Source organism: Equus caballus, chromosome 3, assembly GCF_041296265.1.
Source record: "Equus caballus isolate H_3958 breed thoroughbred chromosome 3, TB-T2T, whole genome shotgun sequence".
NCBI lineage: Eukaryota > Metazoa > Chordata > Mammalia > Perissodactyla > Equidae > Equus > Equus caballus.
In genome coordinates, this window is record NC_091686.1 from 23240597 (window position 1) to 23261728 (window position 21132).

At 49.2% G+C, this 21132-nt stretch overlaps 1 protein-coding gene across 9 annotated transcripts in view; it reads left to right on the top strand.

Annotated features, from left to right (window-relative positions):
* Window positions 1-21132, top strand: part of ST3GAL2 (ST3 beta-galactoside alpha-2,3-sialyltransferase 2) — a 45495-nt gene that overhangs the window by 5432 nt on the left and 18931 nt on the right. The gene's annotated exons all lie outside the window — the stretch shown is intronic.

Genomic DNA, 21132 nt, shown 5'->3' on the forward strand with positions numbered 1-21132 from the left:
CTCCGCACTTGAGCCTGGGGCCGGCTTCTTCCTTCCCCTTCCCTGCTCTCAGTTGCCATGCCCCAGCTTCCCCTAATTCATGTTCAGCATACCTGACCCCTTACCAACTAAAAGGCCTGCCTCAGCTCTCTGGGGACCTGGTTTTCCTCCCTTTCTGCTCACAATGGCTTGTTAACAGTAAGTCCTTGCTGACTATTAGGGCAAACATCTCCAGGTGGTATTTCGCAAGGAGAGCGTCTGAACTTCGCCTGCTGTCTGGGGAAAACAGACTTTTCCTCCAGTTACGCCTTGCTCACCAGGGATGCCTGCATATGTCCCTAACTAGCCATTCTAGAGTACTTCTTGGTGCTTATTTGTAAATCATTATTGTAATTGCAACATATTGTCAAACGAGCTTTCATGTTGCCTTTGCAGACCTCTCCTAAGGCTCCTGGGCCCAGGCTGGGTTTTGGGCCACCCCAGCTTTCTAGCTGAGAACTGGGCGAGTTTCCTCCTACAGAGATGGGGGGCGGGGCAGGGTCCTCTCTGGAGTGGAGCAGGAAGAGCTTTATCTCCACAGCTTCTCAGAGAGAAGTTTGTCTTCCTGGAGCAAAGAGGACTGTTCCCCTCAATTCCGGCTGTTGGCGTTTGAGTAGATGTGGTATTTTGCCATACATATTTTTGCAGTGCATCTTACCAAGTACAGTAAGGTGAACCAAGGGCAAGGGAAATCTGGAGAAAAATGCAATTTTTCTTTATTTTTAGTATCAGGGATAAATTTTTATTTGTATAATAGTAATATTAAAACAAAACAAACAGTTTTGGTATCGGATGTTGAAAAACATCCTCAACCAGCTTCTTCCTTCAGGGGGATGTGACTCTCTAGAAATGAGGAAGTCCAGAGAGGGTAAGCGATTTTCTGACATCACCCCCTCTGGTTGCAGAGGTGGGAGGGGAGCCAGTAGCACATGGGTCTCCTGCCTTGAGGAGCATTATTCTCCGTCCTGTAGTCCTCTGTTTCTCTCTCTTCCTCGATTATGATCTTTGTCCATTAGTGTCCTTTTCCCTTTTCTCCCCTCTTGCTCTTTTGTACCAGAAGGACACAGGGGGCAGGCCACCCTGAGGCAAAGAGGCTCCTTGTGCTCCCGAAAGGTTGGCATTGTAGGACCCCAGAGAGGGCAGGCAGGGGATCCTGGGATGCTGGGTCATGACCCGGGGACCCCAGAAAGCAGTTCTGCCCTGCTCTGCCCTTCCTCTCCGGAATCGTTCAGCTATCAGGTCCTAGCAGGGGCTTGGGCAAGCAACATCCTCCCAGCCTGAGCAGATCTACAGCCTTCTGAGGAAGAAAATCAGCTACAAATGCAAATAGCTACTTGGTCTAGAGGCAACTACTCTGGTGAAGAAAAAGCAACAAGTTATTTATTTGTGTGGCTAAAGGGGATTTGGAGTGGCTGAGTGGGTAGGGAAGAGGGAAGGTGAGAGGTGGATTGTAGGAAGAGGCACAGGTGAGAGAATTGAGGGATGGGGTGGGGCTTCCTCCTCCCCACTCTTGTCACCCCCACAACTTCTTTCCTTCTTTTTTATTGAAGTATATTGACATATAACATCATATTAGTTTCAAGTGTACAACATAATGATTCGATGTTTAGATACATTGTGAAATGATCACCACAATAAGTTTGGTTAACATCTGTCACTATGCGTGGTTACAACCTCCTTCCTTCTTTGCAGGGTTCCTCTGGGTTTGAAAGGGATGTTAGTAGAACTTTGAATCTCCCCTGACCTGTGAGCGGAGTTCCCCTCAACTCTCATTCCCACCCAAGATCAGTTAAAGACAAAATACCGGCCATTTGATACTGATAGTGAACTGGAACCAGAGTTAGGAGGAAATGAAAGTCTCTGTGGGCCTGTGCTGAGTCCTCTGGCTGTGCAAGTAAAACAGACAGCAACCAAAAGGAGCGCGGCTCTGTGGGCACTGCAGGGGAGGGGAGAGAGCCCCTGAGCTCCTCCTGGTTCCTGACTCTCTTGGGTGCTGTGAGGGGCCATGTGAGTCTGGTGGCCAGGACCCGAGGGAGTTTCCAGGGGTTGGCCTTCTCTCTGTTCCGTCCTGTCCTACAGGGCTTGGTATTTCCCTAGATCCATGCCTGTTTAGCCTCTGGGTTCCTGGGGCCTCCAGCAAAGTTCAGCAGACTCCAGGTACCATGGGTAGGGGGAGGCGTGAAAGCCTGAAGAGGGTGAGGAGAGGAGTGAGGACCCTGTTCAGGCTTTTCCAGTGGAGGGGAGCCAACATCTTCCTCAGATAGGACGATGCTGTGGAATGGGGAGCAAGGTAAACAGTCTGTGTCAAGGAGGTTCAGCCCAAGGCCAAAGTGGCAGTTGTTTGATGAAGGAATTTCTTTAGTGCCTGAAAAACAATTCACGCTTGATGCTAAAGCGGCAGTGGGCAAACTTCTAGGATGAATGTGAGTTCTAATCTCTCAAGTGGCATTTCCTGTCCTTAACACAGGAGATACCCCACTTCCCTTCAAACTTGGGTGAGGTATTTTGGAGGGTGTCTTCTACCCAAGCCACCTGTCCTAACTGTTCCTGCTCATCGCACATCTCTACCCTGCCATTCATCCTGGGCAAAACAGGGAGAGGAGCCGGTAGGCTCTCTGTTGGCAGCCTGTGAGGCCAAGGTGGAGGCCTGGGCTGGCTGAGGGCCCGAGAGCCTCAGGGCAGGGCTGCTTGGCTTTTCCAGAGGAGAAGCAGCTTGTTTGGTCAGGGGTCTCCTCAGTGATTTTCACAGTCCAGGGACCAGTCTGGTTGGATACATACAGGGTTCTTGCTGCCTTCACTACCCACAGGGGATTTGGTGCTGTGTGACCCAGGGCAAGTCGCTGCCCTTCTCTGGGCCTCAGAGTCCTTATCTGTGAGTATAGAATTTGAAGGTCTTTCTCTCAAACCATCTAGATCCAACAGAAGAACACCATATCCTGAGTAGGGTGGTAGTGCTAGGGACCCAGGATGGCACCATACAGCCCAGACATTCATGAGAATTGGCTGGACCTTCCTCAACCTGCTGGAGTACACTGAACTTCAGTCATCCTGCTTTAGCATCTCTCTGGAGAACTTGGGCTCCTCCAGCCAAGGGAGCTGTCCCCCGGCCTCTCATTGTCCTCATCCCCACCTCCCAGCCCTTGCTCTGACTCTGTTCTGGGTTCAGGCAGAAAAACCCATCTGGTCTTTCATCACATTCCTTCCTTTCTACACTGGCCACTGGTTAGGCCTTGGGATGACTGTTTATAGGGTTCCCATTTCTTTTTGCTCCCAATTCCCCACACCCCCTTATGCCCTGGGGTCTGCTGTAGCCGGTTGTTTCCCCAAAGCCAGGGTAGGAGATGGGATCACAAGCTGAACATGGGAATGTCCACGAACGAGGTTCAGCGGCACAGACCTATGGCAGGTCTGCCGGAAGTTGAGAACACGCCTGGAAGGGACTAGGGTAGGGTTTCATAGTAGAGGAGAGAAGGAAGGTGGTGGGGAAAAGGCCTCATGTAGCATGTATCATGTATGAGGCCTGAACTGAAAGGGCAGGGGACGACTGGGCACCTTGAGGAGTCCAGTTTGGGCAGAGCATAACGTTTCTGGATCATTGCCCAAGAAGGAGGGGCAGGTTGGATGGGTCTGGAGCCAGCCTGGCAGGGAGGAAAGTGCAGGCTTTCCTGTGGTGCTGGGCGGTCACACAAGGATTGTGTGTGCAGGAAGTGTGGGAGGGGTTGTTAATGGCTGTTTGCTCTCCACAGGCCTCCAGGCTGCCAAGGGTCAGTCTGATAAGAGGGAAGAGATAAACTCCTTAAGTTTTATACTCCCGACAGCTGCCTTCTCAGCGGCCCCACAGATACTGACAGTTTATTGTGGCACTGCTTTTAGTCTATCTCTTCTGCTTCCTGAAATACACAGTCCTTGGCTTCAGCCCAGCTGGGTTTTCCTTGCCTGGCCGCCAGCTCCCATTCCCATCTGTGGTCAGATGAGGTCTGCACTGGGGGAGGGGGTCAGACCTTGCAAGACTGAGCCAATTCTGAACCTGGCCTTGGAGTGGGAAGCCTCCCCAGGGTAGGGCCAGGGCTGAGCTGCGACTCCCAGACCTGCCTGGTTCATTTTGGTCTCAGGGTTCCCATGCCTCCTGGCCAGCCAGATCCGGGGCCGTGGGGCATTTGTGGAGTACCACGTTTACCCCCAGAGCATTGGGAGGTCTGCCTGTTTTGCTGGAAGGAGTAGAGATGGGATCTGATGGGATTTGCATTTGTGAAGAACACTTTGGCCTCCCTATGGAGAGTGAGTTGGAGGGGTCTCTTTAGTGGATCTGGCGCTTTAGCATTTAGGGAGCTACTGTAGGTGGAGGGTGACGGTTCCTTAATTAGAGTGATGGAGGGAGACGTGGAGAGAAGTAGGAAGATGACAGGTTTAGGTGGTAAAAATCAGGTGGGCTTTGTAATAGATGGCCGAGGGAGGTTGAAGGAAGGAGGGGACATAGCTCAGTCTTGGGTGTCAGCGTTGGATGGATGATGTCCCTTTCTCAGAAACTGAGAATACAGAAAGAGGACCGGATTCGAGGGGCTTAGAGCGTGGATGAATTTGGTTTGGGGCAGGTTGAGTTTGAGGTACTTTTGGGTACCTCTAAGGTATAAGATGGGTGGCATCTAGAAATGAGTGGGATAGATGGGTCTGGAGTTCAGGGCAGTGTTTGGCATCATTTGAGAAGCCAGACATGACTCTCTCTCTCTTTTTTTTTAATATTTATTTTTTTCCTTTTTCTCCCCAAAGCCCCCCAGTACATAGTTGTATGTTTTAGTTGTGGGTCCTTCTAGTTGTGGCATGTGGGACGCTGCCTCAGCATGGCTTGATGAGTGGTGCCAGGTCCGCGCCCAGGATCTGAACCGGCGAAACCCCAGGCCGCCAAAGCGGAGTGCACGAACTTAACCACTCAGCCAGGGGATGGGCCCCAGACATGACTCTTAACAGGCTGAGAAACAGGCTTGGAAAGGGCTCCCCCCAAAATCCATTGCCAGACAAGGAATGGAAGTTAGGGTCCTGACTTCCCCTTGTGTTCCATGTCCAGGGTCATCTTCTCTTTCCCTGACCCCTTGAGCTGGTTCAGGGCCCGGCTGAGCAGCAAAACACATAGTACCTCTCCTACCGAGTCCTCCCTGTGGTTGGGGAACTCTGGTGGTGGGCAGTGCTGACCTCAGGCTACCCAGGAAGGCTGTGCCTATCGGAGCTTCCCTTACCATCTGCATGTCTGGGCAGTGTCCCTGGCTGGAGAAGGACTTGAGTCCTGGCCAGAATTGAGCCACTGCCGGGAATCCCAGAACCACTTTTGTTCCTGTGGGCTTGTGGGCCTCTGAGCTAGGTTGACCTATCAAGTACAGGGTTTTAGGGACAGGCTCAGGGAACTTAGAATCACTGAGTCATTCCATTTACAGATCAGGAAGTGGAGGTTGAGAAATTTGCCCACTATCCTCAAACCAGTAGGTAGAAGAACTGAGACCAGAAACCAGGTCATTTGACTTTCAGACTGGAGGCTCTTTCCAGTATGAAGTGGTTTTTTGAGGGAGGAGCCCCCAGGCGCCCAGGCTGCCCATCCACAAGAAGTGGTTCATCCTTTGGACTGCGGGACAAAGAGCTGGCACAGGAGGGTTTTGGCAAGTGGTCCCTTCCTTGTGGTGGCCCAGGGCCATCTGTGTGGTGGTTGGTGTTCTGCAGGGGTCTGTCTGAGATGTGGGAGACACTGTGGCTTCATCCAGGTCCCAGTAAACAGGAGGCATTTGCCCAACTCTGGCTGGCCTCTGCCCTGGTGCTGCCTCTGTCTTCTCTTTGTCTCCGCATCGTCTTGGCTTCGTGAATGTCCACCCACCTCCGTGTTGTTTCCTGCTGGGGCCTGGATAAGGATGTAGCTCCAGGGCTGCCGTGCTTTCTGGATTATGTTGGGGTATTTCCTGCTGGGGAGAGTTGTGCCCCTCTACCTTCTCCCTTGGAAGAGAATGCCCAGGATAGTGATGCCAGTTTCAGGTACAGATGGATAAATAGCGCGATTTTGTCCTTAGTTCCCATCACCTCGAGTTTGTGAGGGTGTGGATATTTGACCGAGCTCGGCAGAGGCAGGAATGGGGTGTTGTACAAAGAACTCTAGGCTTCAAGCCTCCAACTTAGCAAGAGGAGACCTCAAGTTCAGTCTGACATAGGCTTCTTGCCTTGGGTGGGTCACTCCCCTGGGATCTCTGGTCAGAAAGGGAAGGCTGTCCTCATAGAGACTTCGGACGTGTGAGAGTGTGAGTTATGTATTACGATGCTGGATGTCCTGGGAGTTTGGGGGCAGTTCTCACCTGTTCCTTGGTGCACAGGGGGTGAGGTGGGGGCTCTTCGGAGTTTGGGACTGAATTCCTTATTCATTCTGACCTTCTCCTCATTGCATCTTTCCTTCTGCCCTTCAGATATTTGCTGACAGCCAGTTCTCTCCTGAACTGTCTGCCAGCCCAGACTGATCAGGGTGCTGACCAGGGTGCCCTCTCTGTCCCTCATGCTCGGCTCCTGGAGGGCTCCTGATCTCCCTGTTTCTGTCTGGGGCCGTGTTCTAAGTGGTCCCTCAGCCTGGGTCAGACCTCCCTGTTCCCTTAGGCTTAGCCACAGTGTCTGCTCTTGTCCCTGTCTTCCTCTTCTCTCTGAGGCTGAAACTCAACGGTCCCTTGGGTACACAGTGCTTTGCAGCTTACAGTTCTCACTCATTTCAGCTTGGCAGGACCTGTGTGAGGTAAGTAGGGCAGGCGTTACGATGCTTGTTTTACAGATGGGGGACCTGAGTCCCAGAGAGGTATGATTTGCCCAGAGACACACAACTGTCAAATAGCAGAGCCCGCCCTGGAACTGAGGTCTTCTGGGTTTAGTCTACAGTTTGCTGTAAAATGTTAACTTGTAGGCACATGTTGGGGTGGGGATGCCCCAGTCTCACCAGGGAAGGCAAGGAACTTGAAAGCAGGTCCTGGGCACCACCTCTTCACAGCCCCAGGTCACCCCTGCACAACCCAAGTCCCAAACAAACACCTTCATGTTGACCATCCCTGTGTAACCCCAAGATACATAATAAAGCCAGGCAACAGAGACCACTTCCTGGGGACTGTCATAATGGACCCCAGTCTGTGTGTTCCTCCCTTCCATGTCCCCTGAAAGTTGACAACAGTAGTGCATGTCATGACAGATATCATCTTAGCAGGGAGCACATAACTTAGGCCAGATCTGGGAGGATGAATCACACCTTGAGGATAGGACTAGGGAGGGCTCCTTACTCCCCACCCTGGCTCCCCTCACTGTGGGTGAGGGTCAGAGGCAGTGCAAGGGGAAGGCTCTCTTTGTGCCTACTCATACCAGCTGATATTGCCACTTTCCAGAGGGGCTGAAGTGGATTACCTAGCAACGTTGGGGATGTCCTTTCCTCCCGGGGGCCCTGCCTGAGTCAGTCACAGCATATTATCAGCTCCTCAATGAGGAGGAAGATTCCTCAGCCAGAGCAAGGGAGAAATGAAAGCAGGTGTGTGTGTGGATGTGTCCCAGCCCTACAGCTGAGCTCTCCAGTTTACCAGTCACCTGCTCTCTGTCTCCTGGAGCTGAACGTTAGTGACACAGGAAAAAGTCAGGGCACAGGGCAGGGGTGCTTCCCAAAGCTGCCTGCAGGGTTGGTGGTAGAAGTTACCTGATGGCATCAGGCTGGGCATGGGCTCAGGGCCTCTAACTGGAACTTCCAAAGTCTTTGTTGGAAAGGTGACGTCGAGAAGACACAGCAACCAAGAAAGGGGCCTGACTCTGGGCTTCTCCATCCTTTTACTCCACTTCTCTCTACCTCCACTCCCAGGAGAAAGAGGGGACATTGCTTCCTTTAATCTCCCAGTGCAAGCATAGATGCAAATACCTTCTTTGGGTTTCCATTAGCATAGCTGCCACAGGCTGACCTTTCCAAAAGACATTACTAAATATAAAAGGAGAACAAAAGAAAGCTAAAGATAGGGTATATGAAGAGTAAAAACAGTCTGGCTCACAAAGTACAGGTTACTGGTTTGTTTCCAGGGTTTTTGGAGTATTCTGCTCACTGGAGATACCTACCTCTAGGGCCAGCGTACGTCTGCATGCCCTTCTGCCAGTCTCTGGCCTCCTAGCACTGACACATCTCCCTATCTAAGGCACGCCATGAACGTCTACTCACACCCTGTGAATCTTCTACAAGACAGCTGGCCCACCTCCTGGTCAAGTGCCTGTCCCACCCTCCTCTCTACCCAGGCCTCACTGGCTGTGGGAGGTATGGTGCCTTCCCTAGGTCCCCCAGGGGATTGGCACCTGCATGACTACCTTATAGGAGTGTCATCTTATTCTAAATAAGCTTTGTGATTGGATGCATCTGTTGACTCAGTGCTCAGGCCCCAGCTTAGCCCATAAGCTGCCATAGAAGGGCTGGTGGTTCTCCAACATCTTATCTTGGCAGGAGCTGTCTAAGTCTCCCCACCTGGTTTCTTCCTCCCACTGGGCTACAAGAATAGAAACTGATAAGAAGTTGGCCTGGTTCATGGAAGTTTTCGGGTGGGTTGAGGGAGAGACTGTTCTGTTTTTTTAAAAAAAAAAAAACAAAAAACAAAAAGAACACTTTGAAGTCATCTAGTCTTGATGAAGGAAGTAGATAAGAGCCTGACCACAAAGCTGAGTTTCCAGCCTGCAGCACCGCCTCTGCATCTTGCCTGGGATGTGAGCGGTGCCCAGGAGCCAGACAGGTTAGCCACATAGGCACTCCAAACTGCTGCCTGCCAGCACACGTGATGCTCCAGTTTCCTACCAGGTGACCAGATGAAGCCACAACAAATCAAAAGAACCGCTGCCTCACAAGGAAATATGGGGGCAAGATGGATAGAAAAAGGGAGGTTGTCATCAGTTACAGCCCACTGTCTTCTGCTAACATTGGAGCCCTTCAGATAAATTTGCCCTGTGCAACGTAGGCTTCCACGCCTACACCCCAGGCTCTCACCTTCGCCATATTGCCTGGTCCCAGAGGCTCTGGCAGACATTCGGCCTGGGTAGTTTGGCTGAGCCTTGTGGACTGAAAAGTTACAGCCAGAGGTCATACCAGCCCAGGAAGAGATCTAGCGCATTACTGGGGCTGATGACAGAGAGCCTTGTTCTCACCTGCACCTTCAAGTGTGATGCTAGCCCTAGCTACGTGAGCGAGCTGCTCCTGACGTCCAGCCCCTGGGCTGGGAGAGGGGGGAATCCCAGACCTGGGGCTGCTGCATTCTGAGGGAGTGTCATTTCTGGACCCTTACACCCCAGAAGCTCGCTCAGCATTCTCATGGCTGTAGCTTGTCCTATGCATCAGAGCTTTGGGCCAAACCCATCCCAGTATGCCACCCAGGAAGAACTGGTGTCTGCTTTTCATTTGCTGAGGGCCTGGCATCCTATTAGGTGGTCTGTATGCAGTGACTGCACAGACCCCAGTCCTGCAGCCTGCCTTGCCAATGAAGCAGTCAGTTACCCTGCTTCCTGGGCCGCTTGCTTTCAGGCTCATGGTGCTGGTGGTTGGGTTGTGACCTCTTCCCTGGCTTTGTCTCTGCTATCCTCCTATCCCATAAAGGATGTGGGGATAGATGCTGGAGTTTCAAGTTGAGTCCAACTCTGGACCTGGCCAAGGCCTGGCTGGAATTTTGAGTCACAGAGACTGTGGCCTGGATGCTTCTAAAAGCATAGCTTCTCCCTTCCCTAAGTGCACATTGGCAGGACTTGTACATGCTCTAGCTCAGCCCTTCTCCATCAGCCCCTGCAGGGGTCTAGAAGGTGTGAGCCTTCTTCAGGGTGGCCAACCTTCCAGTGCTTACAGGTAGAGGCAGAGGGAGAACCCAATCCAGAGCCCCTTGCTATGGCCCTGGCTTGGGAAGGGGCAAGAAAGGGCAGTGATGGAAAGCAAAAGCACCAATCCTGTTCCTTTCCCTGAGGTAGGGGAGAGATGGGATTTAGGAATTCTTGGAGTTGCTATCCAAGGGTTGGGAGAAAGAGGGCTCTGGAGTTAGGGAGGGAATGCCCTGCCCCTCTCCGCCATTTTGTATAAGTCACAGTTCCTTTAGGAGAGTGCTTGCCCTCTATCCCCAGCCCCTGGGGCTTCCTTCTCAGTCTGTGTCCCCTTGCCCAGGAGTGTTCCAAGAAGCTGACTGGGTATGGTGGACCATGTCTTCACTGGCCTTTTCCCTGTCATGTGGGTCCGTGAGTTGAGGAAGAGAGGGTTGAAGGTTACCTGGAGAAACCATTTACCCCTCTTCCCTTTCACCCCTTTCTGGTGAGGGTGATGGAGTGCAATGAGACTCTCGTCTAAGTCTTCTCTTGGACCTTGTCCTCCCACCCCAGGGCAGAGGGTGTATGTGTGTGTGTGTGAGGAGGCAGCATTGAGGAGAAGTGGATTAACCCACGTGTCTAAGAAGAGCAAGGAGGGCTCTCTTTGATAAGAGTGAGTTTGACAGGGAGGATGGACCTTTTCCCCCAAGGGGCTGTAGGGTGAGGATTGATTCACCTCTTCCTTCTTGAAGCCCTTGGCTCGGCCCTCCACCAGTGCTCTGGCTGGTGGGTATGGCTCTGTTTATGCCCCCTCTGAAGGGCTCTGTGATAGGCTGTGGAATCGTGTCACTGGCTCCCACCTCTTTAGAGGGCGAGGCCCATAGTTGGGACCTGGGGTGCTGGTCTCCGAGGTCAGCTGCCCCATGGCATACCCTTGAAAAGGCAGCCCTCCCAGGGGAAGCCTAGCTGGCAAAACCAAGGAGCCATGGGTGGTAGGCAGGCTGGAGAGGCTGGGAAGAGTCCTCAGGAGAGAGGAGCCCCATTGCTCTGCTCCTTGACAGAGCAGGAGCTTCAGGCCTTAAAGAAGAGCTTTGCTAAGGCGCAGTGATGAGGCTGGAGGGGAGGACTAGGCTCTTCCCATGCTGTCTGCCACTCCCTGGTGGCCACCATTATTTGTTGAAAGAGCTCATCCTCTGCTTTTCTCTTGAGATTCAAAGCATACCCCAGACATCCAGACAAGTACAGAAGGAAGAGGCGGCCCTGGCAGCTTCTCTGTGGCTCTTCGTTATACATCTCTGGTATGACCGAGATCTGAATCATAAACAGTGATGAATAGCCAAGCCACCCGGCGCTTTGAACCTTATCTTTAAAGGAAATTAGAGCAGACCATAAGCACCTAGTCCCCTGACCCTGGGAGGCAGTGTGGTCACGTTTAAGTGCCCCTGGGAGGCGGAATGGGGCAAGAAGATCTAAACCCCAGCCGTCTAGACTCCTCTCTGGCTTGCCGTGGGCCAAAATTCGTCCATCCCACTCCCTCCTTCCTCCAGAAGTCCCCAAAGAAACTTAGATTTCTTTCCCAGTCTCTAACCTTCAGGATCCTCCACGTGTCTCCTGCCTCTCTTAATATCTGAGGCTTTCAGTCCTGTGGAGAAACCCCTTATTAACTTTGTCTTTCTGGAATCTTGCTGCTAAAGAGCCACAGAGATGGGCAGCTATGGGATGGGCCTCGGCGAGCTGTTTAGAACATGCTCAGGACAGGCCTCTGTTCCGTGTGGTCTGATGAAGTAGAGCTGGGGAAGAGGTGACAGGCTCTGTGACCTACAGGATGCTCTGCCACAGGATGGACACAGCATTCCTCTCTGCACAGCCTGGGGGCAAGGGTCAACTGGGGCAGAGCTGACTCCAAGACCTCAGGTCTACACTGTCCATCCCATCTCCCTGGAAGTTTCTGCTTGCCGCTGGGGGGATGGTGGGGGTGGGCAATGCCTGTGGTTAGCCAGGAAAGGGAGCTCTGGAGCAAGACCCTGGCAGTGCTGGCCTGGGGAGGCTGGAGTGGGGCTGGGGATTCTGAGGAACCCATGATGTCTATCCAGGGTCATGGGACTCCAGCCAAGAAGAGTGGCCCAAACTGGAGCTGAGGTTAACAGAACTGTGGCCCTCAGTCTGCTCACCCCAGGAGTGCAGGCACTGAGCTAGGAGCTTTATGCCTCTCATCCTTACAGAAACCCTCCAAGATGGATGATATTCCCATTTTATAGATGAGGACCCGGATCAAAGAGGTTAAGTGGTTAGTGGCTGACAAGTGGCCAAGCCAGAAGGTGAATCCAAGCTTTTCTAGGTGCTTTCTTCATTTTGGGAGGCTTGACTGGAAAGAGGCTTTGAGCTGGATGAACAGATGTGAGATCTGACAAGGCCTAGCTAGGGAGGACTGCAGCCAGTAGCCTGCGGTGCTTAGGGAAGTGACCAGAGGGAGTTCCTCATTAGCAGCCCCTGTGTGTCTCTGCTGACAGAAACTCGAGAATGGGGCACTTTCACCGTTCCCACGGTCAGACAGCTTCAGCTTTTACACACACACCTTTCCCATTGCCTCGGAGTTGCTAAATCTCGTTTGTAGCTGACTTGTGTTTCTTGGGGATCCACCAGAAGTTGGAGAAAACTTTCACTTCTGGAATATCAAAACTGGAAGAGTGGGGCAGAATGTAATCATCACTTTCATCTGCATACTTATATAAGGATTTATAAAATTGGTTTCAAAGCATTTTTTCATTACCATTATTTCTTCTGATTCTTATAACTCTGAGGTTATATATAGAGCTGATACTCAGTTGGACAAATACTTTTTGATGCCTATTATACGTAGGCTAGTGCTAGATGATGAATTAAATAACATGGTCTCTTTACACTGAGAGGTTGTATTTTAAGTGAAGGTGATAGACATGTACATGTCTTTTTAGGTTCCATGTAGGATCTTAATAAATATGGGCCAGCTTTGGCCTGTGGTCCAAATTAGTTCATAACCCCTAGAGGGTAGGGTATGGTGAGAGATCGGGCTTAGAAGAGTGGCCTGGTTTTGGGATCTCTGGATGCTATATTAAGGAGCCTGACCTCGGCCTCATGAATAAGGGCGCCCTGTCTTGTATGCTTTTGATTACAAGATGATGAGTTTAAATCTGAAGTGCCAGATGGACACACTAAAGAGGCAGTTGAGAGTGTAGGTCTAGAACCCAGGATAGAAGGGCAGGCTCTTAGATTTGGAAGAGGATAGCACACAATAGAGAGGCAAAGAAGAAAAAAAGGCTGAGGGCAGAACTGTCAGGATACATTAGCAGCTGAAAGAAACAGTTAAGGAAGGGTCTGAATCAAGCAAGTAGATAGCAGTGGCTTGGAAGTCAAAGCGGTGGTCAGCAGGAACTGACAGGAAGTAATCAGAGAGGAAGAGGGTGGAGGTAGGCTAGCCTTCCTCTGATTGTTAAAAAATCTTGGTCCGGAAAGAAAAAATGGCTTGCTGCCTCCTGACAGCCTGGATTAGAATTTGGCTCCTGAATCCACTGCTCTTCTGATGTAACTGAAACGAAAGCCTGGGCCTACTGCAGGGAGGCTGGGGACTTGAAGAGAGTCAGATGGGCCTTTCATCAAGGGTGTCCATATGGCAAATATGCATTTTTCCCTGGCCAGGTAAAAGACTGTGAAATGGTCAAGTGGTATGGAAGAGGTGCTGAAAGCTAGGGTGGACTTGCTCACTGAAGGCCTGGTCAGACCACATCTGAAAGATTCTGTTTGCATGTCTGCCTCCCTCACCCCCCACCCTGCTCCCACCCCGCTGGGGACTGGAATGAAGATAGAGTGGGGATGGGAGAGAAGTTTTAATTGGGACTTTTGATCAGCTTACCCCAGGCTATCTCAGTCTGCTTCCTTCAGCGTGCTGGCTGGAACTCTCTGAATCTCATTAGAGATGGTTTGATATGCCTTCCCAGGAGACTGGTATTGGCAAAGATCCCCAATTCCCTGGTACAAATAGTTTAATCCAACTCATCCAGTCAAGACGGCACTGTAAATTTATACTCTAAACATATAGCAGTAATACATAAAAAGATAACATCCTAAAAACATAGTCATGCAAAACCCCTTCCCCCCCACCCCCGATGACATCCTTGTGATGAGAAGTGAAACAGGAACACAAAGAGGAGAGTGGGGCTTAAAGCTGCAGGCCTGCTGGTGTCTGAGTCTGGAAGCAGGCAGAAGCAGCTGGAAATGTGAGGTAGCAGAGCCATAAAGTGCTCCACATGAAGAATGGAATTAGAGCTAGCACACTGCTTGAACCCAGGGGCTGGAAAAAGTTGCTACCAATCCTTCTCTGGGGCTATGGCTTATTATAAAAGATGCTTACCTAGGAAGACAGAACCTTACAGACTTGCTGCTACAAGATTTGATTCTGGAGTGGGAGACCCAAAGGACCGAGGGAGGCAAAGTTGAAAACCCCTAGATGCGGAGGGAAAGTCAAATGTAAGAGAGAAGGTGAGCTTATACACTAAAGTTTAGAAACCCAAGAAAAACTAATGAGAAAAAAGGCTAATAAAATCAAAGAAAAATTTACCCAGGAAGAAATGAAAATAACAGAGTAATCAAAGAATGTCTTTAGGCGCCGGTGCAGTGGCACAGCGAGCGGTTAAGTTCTCATGTTCCACTTCGGCAGCCAGGGGTTCGCCAGTTCAGATCCCGGGTGCGGACATGGAACCACTTGGCAAGCCATGCTGTGGTAGGCATCCCACATATAAAGTAAAGGAAGATGGGCATGGATGTTAGCTCAGGGCCAGTCTTCCTCAGCAAAAAGAGGATTGGTGGCAGATGTTAGCTCAGGGCTAATCTTCCTCAAAAAAAAAAAGAAAACTGTCTTTAATATAAATAGGTTTAGGGACTTTGAAGAGATAAGGAAACACAAAATCCATTAAAGAAAAGAAAGAGAAGTTACGAAAGAAAAAAGAGTGGCTGGCACCGTGGCCAAGTGGTTAAGTTCGCACGCTCCGCTTCGGTGACTGAGGGTTTTGTTGGTTCTCATCCTGGGTGTGGACGTGGCACTGCTTGTCAGGCCATGCTGAGGCAGTGTCCCACATGCCACAACTAGAAGGACCTACAACTAGAATATACAACTATGTACTGGGGGGCTTTGGGAAAAAGAAGAAGAAAAAAAGAAGATTGGCAACAGATGTTAGCTCAGGTCCCAGTCTTTTTTTTTTTTTAAAAAAAAGAAACAGGAATTGTGAATATGAAAAGGTATTAAAAATTCTCACAGTGAAAAGTAGTGTCATTAGAAGCTAATACTGAGGAATTCATCCAGACTGCAGCACAGACCTGAAGGACAGATTGACAGGCTTTGGCATGTGTCTAATAGGAATTCCAGATATGAGTCAAGAAAATGGCAAAGAAGTAATATTTGAAGGGAGAATGGCTGAGAATTCTAGAATAGAAGAAACAGCATGAATACCAAACAGAATAAACAGATACCTAGGCATAAGACGGTGAAACTGTAGGCAACAGTAAAGTGAAAATATTAAAAACTACCAGAGAGGACAAGAATTCAACAGAATGACAATTAGACTGACAGACAACATTTCATCAACATTAGATGCCAGAAGATGATAGAAGAGTATCTTAGGGAAGCTAGAATTATATAGCCAGCTATCATTCAAGAATGAGGTGAAATAAAGATATTTCTGGACATACCAGGACAGCTGTATCACCTACTGACCCTTGCCAAATAAAAGAACTGCTAAAGGTATATGTCAGTAAGCAGAAAAGTAAACCTGGGGGAAGGAGCAGGTTGTTGGTGCCAACAGTGAACACGGAAATTGACACGTTATGTTGGCAAATCTAGTTAACTATAGACAGTATATCAGGATGCTTTATGCTAACAACGGAATAACCCACTGTAACTTAAACTCCAAAAGATATTTAATTAGCTTATAATGAGAAGTGTGGAGGAAGGAAGGTTGGGGTGGCGGTCCAGTGTTGCAACAAAGGACCCTAGATCATTCTATTGTTCTGCTCTGCCATCCTCAGGATATGAGATCTCTCTCCTCATGGTTGTGGGATGGCTGTTTCAGCGCCAGGCATCATATCATTACCCTATGGCATCCTAAGCAGGAAGGCAGGGAGATGTTAGGAGAAAGCAAGCTTGCGTTTTTTTTTTTGAGGAAGATTAGTCCTGAGCTAACTGCTGCCAATCCTCCTCTTTTTTTTGAGGAAGACTGGCCCTGAGCTAACATCCATGCCCATCTTTCTCTATTTTATATGTGGGACGCCTACCACAGCATGGCTTGACAAACGGTGCCATGTCCGTACCTGGGATCTGAACCAGTGAACCCTGGGCCACCGAGGTGGAACGTGCGCACTTAACCACTGGGCCACCGGCCAGCCCTAAAAGGAAGCTTTCTAATCTGCCTCTTTTTCAGGAAGGAGAATTTTTCCAAAAAGGCCGGAGCAGACATCTCTATGTCTCATTGGCCTGAGCTGGTCTAACTTTGACCAGTTCTTGGTAAAAGGGAAAAAGCTTACTGTGATTGGCTTTGACCAGGCTTGCCTCATCTCCTGGGACTGGATCCTTTGCTGCCTGAACAAAATCAGGATTCTGCTGGCAGGAGAGATGGGGGAGTGGCTGCTGGTAGGCAACCAACAATGTCTGCCACAGATGGCAAAACACATGAACAAAAATCGTGTCGAATTTGTTTTTTAATTTTTAAAAAAGGAAAACTAAAATTGTTGACCACATTCTCAAGGAAGAATAAGATAGAACAAAGAGAATTTCCTTGTTAAATCACACCAAGTTTTTGCCTTCCCTAAGAGAATAGCGTTGCTGAAAACTATATACTTTATTATAAAAACGTGTACATGATAACAGCTGAAAATAGCCACTAAAAGAAGAGGAATATAATTTCCAAGCCAGGAGGAAAAAAAAAAAAAGGTGGTGGGAGTAGGAATAGTATTTCAGTCCAACAGAAGGCAGGGGAAAAAAGAACTAAAGAAAGCTTAGTAAAGAGAAAACTCAAGTAAGATAGTAACATGAGTCCAAGTACGTAAGTATAATGGAAAAAGAAAAACTACCAGATTGGATGAAAAGCAAGAAGTGGTCTGGAGAGTGGAGAGACCTGGTCAGCAGGACAGGTGGTTCTGTTCTTTATACAACTTTCTATTCCTTGCCACATCTGTCCCCTCTCTCCCCGACTGTTTCTATCTGGTCTTGTCTGCCTAACGATTGAGATAATGTTGTTTTTCTAGGCTTTACTTCCTGCCCTAGTGTAGATATGTATAGCAAATTCCTGGACTTTAGCCCTCCCAAGACACGAACAAACCACACTGGGACTTCTGGAGCCAGCAGGTGTGGAGCAGAGCTGGGCTGGAGCAGAGCAGTCTGACTGAAGAGACCCCGCAGCCTAACTCTTCCCCTGCCCCGCCCCCTCCCCATGCCTCAGCCCAGCGTTCCTCCCCTTAGAGGCTGTTTCTCAGGGCGTAACATTGATCTTCTCCAGATGAAGACTGATGGTTTATTTCTCTAGGATTGATCGAAAGTTAGCCAGAATGACGATCATAAGTTTAAAGAAGTTTGTTAGCTCCTGCTTTCTGATTTCCTGGCTGCTAACTCTGGGCCATATCAGGAGCACCAGAGCCGAGATCTCAGACTGGATATTAAGTCAAGGAAGGAAGGGGCTCGAAAGGCAGAGGCTGCCAGAGGGGTTGTCACTGGGGAGCAAGGAGGCCTGAGTCACTAGGATCACTGTGAGGGGTCTGTGCCAGAGGCTGGGGCCAGAATGTTGCAATGTGATGACTTCAGTTAGCCGAATGTGCAGAGGTGCAGCAACCAGTTCTCAGACATGCTAGGACGTTCCTCACTGGGTTTGAGTTTTGTGTAAGGAAGAGGCTGTCAGGTCTCTTCCTCAAGATCATGACTGACACCCCCCTCACCCCCCAGGGCACCTTCTGCCAGGCTCAGCTGTTGCCTTACCCAGAAGGCAGGGAGTTTGCTAGGTTGCTAGGCTGGCAGGGATCTGGCCCTCGATGGTTGTACCCCAGTTAGTGGGAAAAGCCTCTCTGGAAGGCAGTGGGCGCTTGTGGAAGGAGCACTGGCCTTGGAGCCTTCAGACCTGGAGTGGCATTAAAACTCCATCACTTCCCGCCTGGCTGACCTCGTTCAGCTAGTCTTGGGACTTCTGTGAATACCAAGTGAGACGCTATGCCTGAAAACGCTCAGACACTCATAAGGCATCATGCAGTGTGAGTAATACCCTGTGGTTTGATGCCTTTACTTTGAGGCTCCGGGACACATCCTCAGGCTGTGTGTCAGTGGGTGGAAAGAGGGTGCTTCATCAGCATCTTGCTGGCCTTTTTCCTTCTCCCCACCCCTTCCAGATTCAAGCGGCCCACCTCCCCCCATCCTCTGCAGCTTATTTTGACATTTCTTTTCTCTGCCTGCCAAGAAGATTGTGTTCAGCTGCACTGGTCTGAGGCTGTGCTATCCTGTGCTTCATTAGGTTAATTTGACGGCTTGCCTCCTGGGAACTGACCTGAGAATGGCTCTAAAACCCAGTTGCCACTACTTTCTTTTGGGGGCAGGCTTTGCTGCTCAGTGCCTTACCCCTGCTTTTCCTCTCCTCTGCCTGTGAGCTGGTGAGGGCCTCCTTTGAGCTTCCATTGGTTTCTTGAACCTGCCAGAGCATGCATCTCCTGATTGGTAGAAGGCTCTAAGGGAGGGAGACCATCCATTCTTCAAGGCTCCTGCTGCCCCTGACCTGGATTCTGGTCTCCAGTTCCTCTCTTCAGCCTCAGCATCTCAAGCTCAACCAGCCATTCACGGGACATTTATTGTTAAATGGTCTCACCAAATTTGCTAGATCTGTGACCACAAATCTCTCAGAAGACTGTAGCATTGCCTTGCCACCCGCTAAATTTCCCTCGTTCCCCCCCTTCTCTCTTAGAGGACTGTTTCACATCTGATCTCTGTAAATCTCCAACTCCAACAATAGTGAGGCCATCCTCACTTCCCTACTGCAGACTGCATCACTCCCTGGGACTCTGCCCCATGCTCTGCTTTGCCTCCTGTTTCACGGGTAGACCCTCTCCATGTAGGCACTGCATCCTGCCCCTTCTTGCTACTCAGGGACTTTGCTTCTCGATTATCTTCTCTTTTTCCTGCAGCAGTAACCTTCCGTCTACTAAATCATTCCCACCAGTATACAAACATTCTGTAATATCTCCCAACTTAGCCCCCATTCTACTTTATCCCATTCCCTTTTTTTGGGTAACACCTTTGTTGAGATATAAGTCACGTAGCATACAGTTCACCCATCTCAAGTGTACAATTCCATGGTTTTTAGTCTATTCACACCGTTGTGCAACCATCACCACAAATAATTTTAGAACATTTCATCACCCCAGAAGGAAACTCCATACCCATTAGCAGTCACTCCCATCTTCCCCAACCCCCAGCCCTAGGCAACCACTGATCTGCTTGATGGATTTGCCTATTCTGGACATTTCATATAAATGGAATCATATCATATGTCATCTTTTGTGACTGGCTTCTTTCACTTAGCACAGTGTTTTCAAGATTCATCCATATCGTAGTGTGTATCGGTATTTCGTTCCTTTTTATGGTTGAATAAGAGTCCATTGTATGAACATATGATGTCTTGTTCATCAGCTGATGGAACTTGGAGTTGTTTCCACCTTGGGGCTAATATGAATAATGCTGCTATAATCATTTGTGTACATGTTTTTGTGTGGACATATGTTTTCATTTCTCTTGAGTCTATACCTAGGAGTAGAATTGCTGAGTCATATGGTAAATCTGTGTTTTACCTTTTGAGGAACTGCCGGACTGTTCTCCAAAGCGACTGCACCATTTCTCATTCCCACCAGCAATGTATGAGGGCTGCAGTTTCTCCACATCCTCACTAACACTTGTTATTATCTGTCTTTTTGATTATAGCCTTCCCAGTGGGTGACAAGTAGTATCTGATTGTGGCTTGGATTTCCCTGATAGCAAATGATGTTGCGCATCTTTTCATCTGTTTGTTGGCCATTTCTCATCCAGTCAGGTGTTTACTCCCACCATACCTCTGGATCAGTCACTGTGAAGGTCGCCACTGACCGCCTTCTCTTGTCCATGTCAGGCCTTCCATAGATAATTCCTCCTGGTCCTGTAGTTTTAAAAGTGAGCTGTGCTCTGATGACTTTCAGATGTATGCCTCCAGCTCTGACCTCATCCAGAGCTTCAGATGTGTGTCCAACTGCCTATTGCCATTTCCACGTGAATGTCTGAAGGGCATCTCAGATTTAACCTGTCACAAACAGAACACTTGTTTTTTCTCACCCAAACCCATTCCTTCCTGAGTTCTGTATCAGTGAATGGCACCCCCACCACCAGGTGGCTCAGGTCACAAGCCTCCGTGTCCCCTGATTCTGGTCTTTCTTTCTCACCCTCCACCCTCCATCCAACCCATCAGTTAAACCCTTCAGAATACATCCAGCCACTTCTCACCACCTCCACTGCCTGGGATATTGAAGTCCTCCTCTCTGGTCTCCCTGCTAGTCTTACACAGCAGGCAGAGTGGTCCTTTACTGAAAAATGTTGTAACCTAAAAAAAACATAGATTTTATTATGAATGTATCACATACTCAAAATAGTATATAGCATATATATATTCTTTAAAGAATAAAAATAAAAAGGACTGTGTACCCACCACCCGGATTAAGGAGTAATTACTCAGTACTTCTGAAGTCTTGGTAGGCCCCTGCTTGATCTTATCTCCCTTCCTGCCCCACCAGAAGAATTTCCTGAATTTTACAGTTGTTTCCTTGATTTTTTTTTCCTATTGTTTTACCATCTATATATAGAGTCCTAAACAATTTCTGGCTTAGCTTTGCATACTTTTGAACTTTTCGAAACTCATACTATAGGCATTCATCCACGATATATTCTTTTTGCTCAGCATAATAGTTTTTTGGTCATATTTGTGCCTGTTGATGTCTGAAACTGGCTTCCCTTCATTCTTACTATATGACATGAATGTACCACAATTTATCTGTTCGATTATGATGAACATTTGGGTTGTTAGCAGTTTTCAGCTATTACCCAGCGCTGTCTTGAACATTTTTTTTCTATTTTATTTTTTTATTGAGGTTATGATAGTTTACAACCTTGCGAAAGTTCAGTTGTACATTATAATTTGTCAGTTATATTATAGGTGCACCACTTCACCCTTTGTGCCCACCCCCACCCCCCCTTTCCCCAGGTAGCCACTAGTCTATTTTCTTTGTTCATGT